Below are 7615 nucleotides of genomic sequence, written 5' to 3'. Positions count from 1 at the left end.
CAGCTGTGTTCTCAGCAACATGGCCTCAATGCTTGTGACTGCTGCCTGTTCAAGAACAGACATATTGGTCACATAATCTGACCAGTGGATGTTTAGGACTGTACGGAGGCAGTGCTGATGGAAGCGTTCTAAGAGTCGCAAGTGGTGGCGGTAGATGACCCATGATTCAGGTCCATATAAGAGAGTAGACAGCACTATGTTAAGGTATTCTATTATTTTGATGATACTCTGAGATTTCTGTTTAATTATGCATCATAGTGTAGTTCTACAGAAATACCATGTGTATTTGAAGTGCTCACCATTAATTATTTACCATTAGTACATAGCAATAACTGTAAGTACAGAATTATAGAATCATTCAGGTTGGAAAAGGACTCCAAGATCACTAAGTCCAGTCTTCAAACTAATACCACCATGCCATCTAAACCACATCATGAAGTGCCATGTCTACTCATTTTTTGAATCACTTCTCTAGGGAGCTTATTCCAATGCTTAACCACTTCTTTGCAAAGAAATTTTTCCTCATACACAACATGAGCATCCTTTGGGGCAACTTGAGGCCATTTACCCTTGTCCTGTTGCTAGTTGCCTGGGGAAAAAAGCCAACTCCCACCTCAACACAACAAGCAAGAAAACAGCACCAGACAAAATATCAAAGCAAAGGACTTTAAGACTTTTAAAGAACAGAATTCCTATTAACTTAATTACTTAAATATATTTTTAAGTAAATGAATGTCTAGTAAGAACTTAAAACAGTGGTAAATAGATACATACAGTATTATCTAGAAAAAATAAAACAAAAGAACAGACTAAATCAGAAGCAATGATTGTTGTCAGGCCAGTCACAAATGAGGTATTCATGCCACATAGTGAAAATTAACTGATGAGTCAGGTGACAGAATGGGGGCTGCAGAAAACAATGTCTCTAGGAATAGCAATTCTGATGAGAAACCTTGCTCTGAATGAAGCCAGATGTGTTTGACGCATTTTCTCTGGAACTCTCTCAGTAGTTAATAAGCTGAGTGATCTTTAAATTCTTAAAAAGGGCCTATGTTAATCCACATTAAGTCTGTAAACTACATTGAGCAAACCCCTTTTTAAAAAAAATAGTGAGTAATTAATTTAATAGCCTCATCACATCTACGCTGCTGAGATCTCAATTCCTTCCCAACCCCTTGTGGCCAGTTTACAGCTATAATATACACTTTATTTATTACTATAACAGGGGTATAGTGGAGGGGTCAGGGCTCTACCCAGTGATATTGGATTTGCTACAAAACATCAGGAATGTTTTGTAACAAAGGATGAATTAGGGAGAATCACTTGTGCCTTGTTCATTAAAAGTGCAAATTTAATAACCTCTTATTTGTCTCCCTGTAAAACATATGAGTTCTAACTTGCTTAGGAAATCTTAGGAAATCTTTGTTTACTTTAAGTGCCCCTACAGGAATTTTATGACGATGCCCAAGACAGCAACCAAATAACTGCAAATCATGCAAATTGCCATCTGAAATCACCCGTGGTCTTGAATTCCTAACAAATGAGAAGAGCTCAATGCTGACAATCAGAATAATTGGTTTGTGCCTGCAGCACAGACTGTGGAGATATCACTTGAGAAGATATTTTGAAAGCAAAAAGCTGAGATTGCAGTTATATTATGCAACTCTAAACATTTTGAGAAATTGCTTCATCTTGAACATAGAGTAGTTTTCAGGCAGTCTAGGAGAAGTAAATAGCTTTCTGCACCTGGCTTTGCTCTTTATCTCAGCTGTTCACCAGCTAACAAAAAAATATGTTTAAACATTGACTGTCTGCAATATAACGGGGGTAGTATTTGGTTTCAGAAGTGGTTCACTCCTGCAGCTGGGTCTGCACTGTACCTCTGTCTGGCGAAATAACAACAACCTGGATCAAAGAGTCTCTCAGGGCTATTGAGCTAAGACTATTGAGAAATTTTCCATGTTCTTGTCCAGTGAGCAGGTGCTTCAACCTAAAAGATATGGTGAGGAGGACAGGATATGAATTACAAGCAGTTTAATTTCTCTTCGCTCCAAAGAAGCAGTCATCCCTTAAGCCTAAATGACAAGACACTATGACTTTGTAGATGCTATATTACTTATGTAATGTAAAAGATACATCCATGACATAAATAGAGAATAAAGGCCTGTCAAATTGAAAAGGCAAAGGTAGTAAGCCACTAAAAAAATACTATCATTTGTTAATAGGTGTTGACATTAATTTTTTCTTTGCAGACCACTCTTCACATAGTACAAGAGCTATGTATTTGCAAATGTCCACAAAGAATAGGTGATTATATGTATATATTTCCATGCCAGTGATTTTCTTCTTTTCACAGGGAGTCATAGCCTTCTGTACATCAAGAACTGAAGAGACTTTTGTTTCTTTCTAAAAAAATTTATTACAGGCAGCTTTAAGTGTGGCTATGACCCATGGGAGTAAAAAGGTCCCTCAAAGACAAGAAATCTGATGAGCCACAATTCAACACACACACATTATGCATTGATCTATGGATTAAACATTGATAGAAAAACTGGTAGTAGTAGTAGTAAACACTTCGACTACAAACTAATGATTCTTCAATTGGAAAAGTAACAGGCAGAATAATGTTTGCTCAAGCTTGCTCAGAAATTCTTCCTCATCTGCTTCTGGTGAATACCCCAGCTCTTCATCTCTGAACAAAACAGCTTTAATGTTTATGTAGAAGTCATAAAGAGTGTCAGATGTCACTATAGTTCTTTAAATGTCCTCTAATGGAGATGATTGAATATAAACCACAAGGATCAGAAAGGCATAATTTTATGTCATGTAGCTACTGGTCCCTACATGTAGTTCCCTGAACTGTTTATCTTGTGGTAGTAGACTAATTAAGAATCCCGAGGGAAGGAATTTAAAAGCAATATGACAACTGAAAACTGAAATAATTGAGGAGTATCTTTTGAACACATCAGAAATTAAATGATCATGCAGCTGAATAGCTGATCAAAAAGTTGAAAAGTCACTCAGCATTTTCACAGGCAACTAGATTGTTGTATGAGAATTTGTAACTGCTCACACAATCATTCAGACACGAAAACATGAAGCAATAATTAAAAGAACAACCTTACCGTTACTCTTACTAGGTAGTGTTGTCATGGATTTCTACATTGTTAGGTCATTAAAAATGTAGCGAGGTGTGTGTATTTAATATGTGATGGGGATACATAAACAGATTTACAAGCCACTGGGATGTTCTGAGCTGTCTTTGTTCCCCTGTCATGAAGGGGTTGGAGAAGATGAACTAATTTGGAAAAGATAAAATAAAGACAGGAAAGACCTACTATATGAAGCTGAAAAAACGATAAGAACTTAAATGTACTTAATTGCTTTCTAGAAGACACTTACTGTCCACATTGAGACCAAGTTGACATAGGTTTAGTTAATGCTTACTTTTAAGTTAATTTGGAAGGCCATTGCCATAGCTTAGCCTTGGTTCTGGATTACAGAATCTTTGAACAACAGGTTGGCAAGGATCTCTGGAGATAGCTGGTCTTGCTTTGCTATAATTACAGAAGGTTTCCCACTGCCTTGCTGTCATGGTTTGAGATCCCCAAAATCTAATTCCCTAGCCTAAGCCCCCTCCCACATCTCAACCTAATGTGGGATGATTTTTTTTTTTAAGACGAAACATGAGACTCAGAATGGGGGAAAAGGGAATATATTACAATGACTGTACAAATAAATAAATATTATAATACACTATATACACGATCTCAACTATCTCTACCATGACATAAGTATTTACAATGGATCAGATCTCTTCTCCCCTCCAAATAAAAGTCCAGGAGGGAAGAAGGACAGATCCCTTCTAGTCTCTGAGCAGTTTCTCTACAGCAGCAGTCATCTGTCCTCTTCACATGCAGCAGCTGATAGCTGGATTTCTTTTCAATACACACAAAGGGATCTCCAAGCCCCTTGGCCCGTCGTCTCCAAACGAAGGGTCTTCAAGACACAAGGGGGTCTCCTTTCACCCCTCTTGGCTCTCCTTTGACTCCAGCGAAGGCCTCACCTGTGGACTGCCAGCAGGGACAAAACTCGCTTCACCACAGGCATATCACAAAGTGCAGGGGCATCTTTGTGAAAGTCCCTTCCTCAGGGGAGTTCACCCCTGAGTCAGAACATCTTGGGCAGCATTCAGTTGCAAGCCTTTGCCTCAAGAGTTCTACCAGAGCTCCTGTGCTCTGTCTCAGGCTGCTAGGCTTGCCAGCAGCAGCGAGGGGGGCCAGGGTCAACCCCCCCCACATTCCTTCTCCGTCCCGGTCCAGCTTCAGGACGCCTTTGAGCTTATCAGCTCCTCTCTCTCTGGTGCTGCAGCACTCCAAGGCTCTTTCAAGTAAGAGTCCATCATCTTCCTCCTTTTCCAGGAGGTCTCAGAGAGGTATGGGGTCTTATTCTAGTTCTTACCCCAGCTTCCTCTCTCCCTGCTGCTCTCTCGGCTCTCTCTCTCTTCATTAGACATCTCTGTGTCTGCTTGCCTGGCTGCAAGCCACCTCTGCTGCGTTCTTATCTTTTTGGCTCTCTGCCATCGCTTCTGGACGCTGCTTCTGCCGCTGCTGTCTCTGCTCACTCACAGTGGAGAAAACTTCCTTAGCTCTCAATTGCAGGCACCTAGCCCAGCTTTATGCAGTTCCAGGTCCCTGCAGGCCCCCCCAAGGGCTCCTGCCCTCTGCTCCTCGTGGTGTCAGAACACGGCTACCACTTCTACAACAACCAAACTACAACTAACCTTCTCTTCTGTTTGCTTGTGGTATGTTTACATTTCGCAGGAGCGCAGATTGGACAAAACTTCAAAACTTCCAGGGGTCACCACCCCCTGGGGTTTTACCACTTTCTTAGCTTCAGGGGGAAAACTTGGTTCAAACCACTACAATTGCCCAGGACAATTTTGATTGTTTCCAAGGTAGGAGACTACACAACCTCTCTGACCAACCTGTTCCAGAGTGTGACTGCCTGCTTTGTGACAATATTATTCCAAATACCCAGTTGGAATTTCCCTTTATATAAGTTGTCTCTTTTCTTGTCCATATACCTCCAGTAGGAATTGGAGCTAGTCTTTTCTAACATCAGGCATGTAATGAAGTCAAATCTAGTCTTCCCTTAGTGTTCTTGTGCTGAGACAGAAGAAACCTGACTGCCTTAGCTTCTCATGTTTTGTGTTTCAGCCCCCTTAAAGATTTCGTAGCCCTCCACTGAACTTGCACTGGTATATCAATAACCTTTTAGAGGAGAGGGGAGGGGAGACGAGGGGAGAAAAAACATAGCAATCCCTTCTGAAAGAAAGGTCCAGCCTTCACAATGAGCTCTCATTCTCTATCCTAGGTCTTCATTCCCTCCCTCTCTCCTTCCTTTCTTCCCCCTCTCCCTTCCTCACTCCTCTCCTTCTTCCTCTCTTTTTCCAGGGGACAGCAAACCACCACCCTGATTTTGCAGAAGTCTGGCAATAACTGAGCAGTGAGAGCTACCACTGTCTTTAGCAGTTGCTTGATGAAGTGCTCAGCAAACAAAACTTTCATGATATTAGCAAGACCAAAAAGAAAGGATCCGTACAGATGTCACTAGTGATTCAAAATACTTGAATTTTGGAGTTAATTGTGCATTTGATTTTGAACTATAGTGGTTATAGCAGACGAAATACCATACAACAAATTCTCATGTCTTGTAAACAGATTTGGTCTCCTGAGATCTTTCATGTTGTGAAGCTCTGTTCCTGGCAATAGCAGTCTACTAGGAAAATGACTGATCACAGTATCATATTAAACAAGTATTTTGTTTCCTTACACCTTAAGAATGTTAAGAAAAACTTGGGATGTCAATGTATTTGATTAATCTTCCTTCTCTAACCCATGTGGTGTTTCATCTTCTGTTCAATAAAAATCATTTCCATTTAATAGGAGTCTTAGCATAATTTGTGGAACAACACTGCTCACCAAGAAACTGGTGGTCACTGTGAAGGTAAATAAGCTCCTTCCTTTCTTCCTCTTCCCTTCAAGAAAATGCATTAGGCAGAGCTTTAAATACTGATGTGTATCACCGCACATCCCTCTGGCATCCTACAGGACTGGAGTTAGAAATCTGTGAAGATTTCAGAAGAACTGCTAAGTTGCTGCTGTTAAATTGCATTTTCTGATATATTTTTCACTTTTTATTTGTAGGGAATCCATGTATGTGTTCACTTAAAGAAATATAATCTTGCAAAGCATAAGAGACCTCAGACTTTGCCTAGTTAATTACTTTTTGAACACCTGAACTCCAACTCGAGTCGTGCAGGGATACAATAACTACAACACCACTTTGTTAGTGACTTCAGCTCTAAAATTTTGGCTAGAGGGCTTTTCTGTGCCTGGTACCCCCTTATCTGCTAAGATCTGCCCTGAAGGAGCAGATGTGATGGACAAAGGGCAATACATGTTTTCTGGTTAATTTCTGTTTCTTTCCCAAATAAGCACACTAATTTTAAAATCAGGTAAAGTTGAAAACCTCTGACAGAGTAAAAAAAAAGGAAAGCAATAATCAAATTTAAAAAAAGTAGAACTGGACTCTGATACCCTTAAAGATTGAATACAATGAGATATTTAATGAACAAAAAAATTTTAAAAAAGGAAATTACTGGGTAAATAATTTTATGAACACCTCCTGTGGACTTTTAGTAGACAAAAAACAGGGCTTTATGACAAATCTGTGGCCTTCTAGCAAAATGCGGACTTATGAAAAGACTGTCAAGGTTTATGTAAAATGAGACAGTCAAAATCTCCATATATCACTCCTTTAAATTGAGATCTTTTCTTTTACCCTTGAGTCCTATGTCCTTACATCAGAAGACAAACCTAGAGGTAATCAGAAATATCTTTTGTTAAAAAGTTTTCATTTGCACTACTGTAAGGTAATATCTTGGGTTAAAGACAATGAATGCTAGGAAGTGGGACCTCTGACAGAATAGAAACCCCTCCCAGACCTACTATAAATGTTGAAAATATGAGACTTTCAAGCAATGTGTAGAAACAAATAACATTTTACTAAAAACAGAGAGCAAAACAGAACAAAACAACAACCAAACACCAACAGAGAAAACAGCATCCAGAAATGACTCTCTCACTTTCGTGCTGCCGAAGCAACAATGCAGTCCCGGTGCAGTCACATGATCACGATGAATCCAGGGTGAAGCTGCTGCCGCACCACATGGACATGTGGAGAGGTTCAGAAAGAGGCCCCCTGAGCCCCCCCAGAATGGCTGCAGCGGTGGCGAGACAGCACCGAGACAACATGGACAAAAAATATGGCAGAAAGCTGCAGAGAACAGGAAGGAGTCATGTAGGTCAGGTTCTGGGAGTTCCTCAGGTCCAGAGATGCCACAGCTTGGATGGCTGCAGCACTGGCTGATGGGAGAGCTACAGTCGGAGCAGCGACTGGGCAGCTCTGAGAGTGCCTCCGGTTGGGCAGTTGCGGCGGAGGCACAGGGACTGCCACAAACCAGTGGAGGGCAGGCTTCATGTGGCAAGGCTCACCATATAGATAGGGAATTTCCCCGGGTTCCATGGCAGCAGTAAGAGTGTCACTGGTA

The sequence above is a fragment of the Lepidothrix coronata genome, unplaced genomic scaffold (assembly GCF_001604755.1).
Source record: "Lepidothrix coronata isolate B3197 unplaced genomic scaffold, Lepidothrix_coronata-1.0 Scaffold18, whole genome shotgun sequence".
Taxonomy (NCBI): Eukaryota; Metazoa; Chordata; class Aves; order Passeriformes; family Pipridae; genus Lepidothrix; species Lepidothrix coronata.
This window is presented reverse-complemented; position numbering follows the sequence as displayed.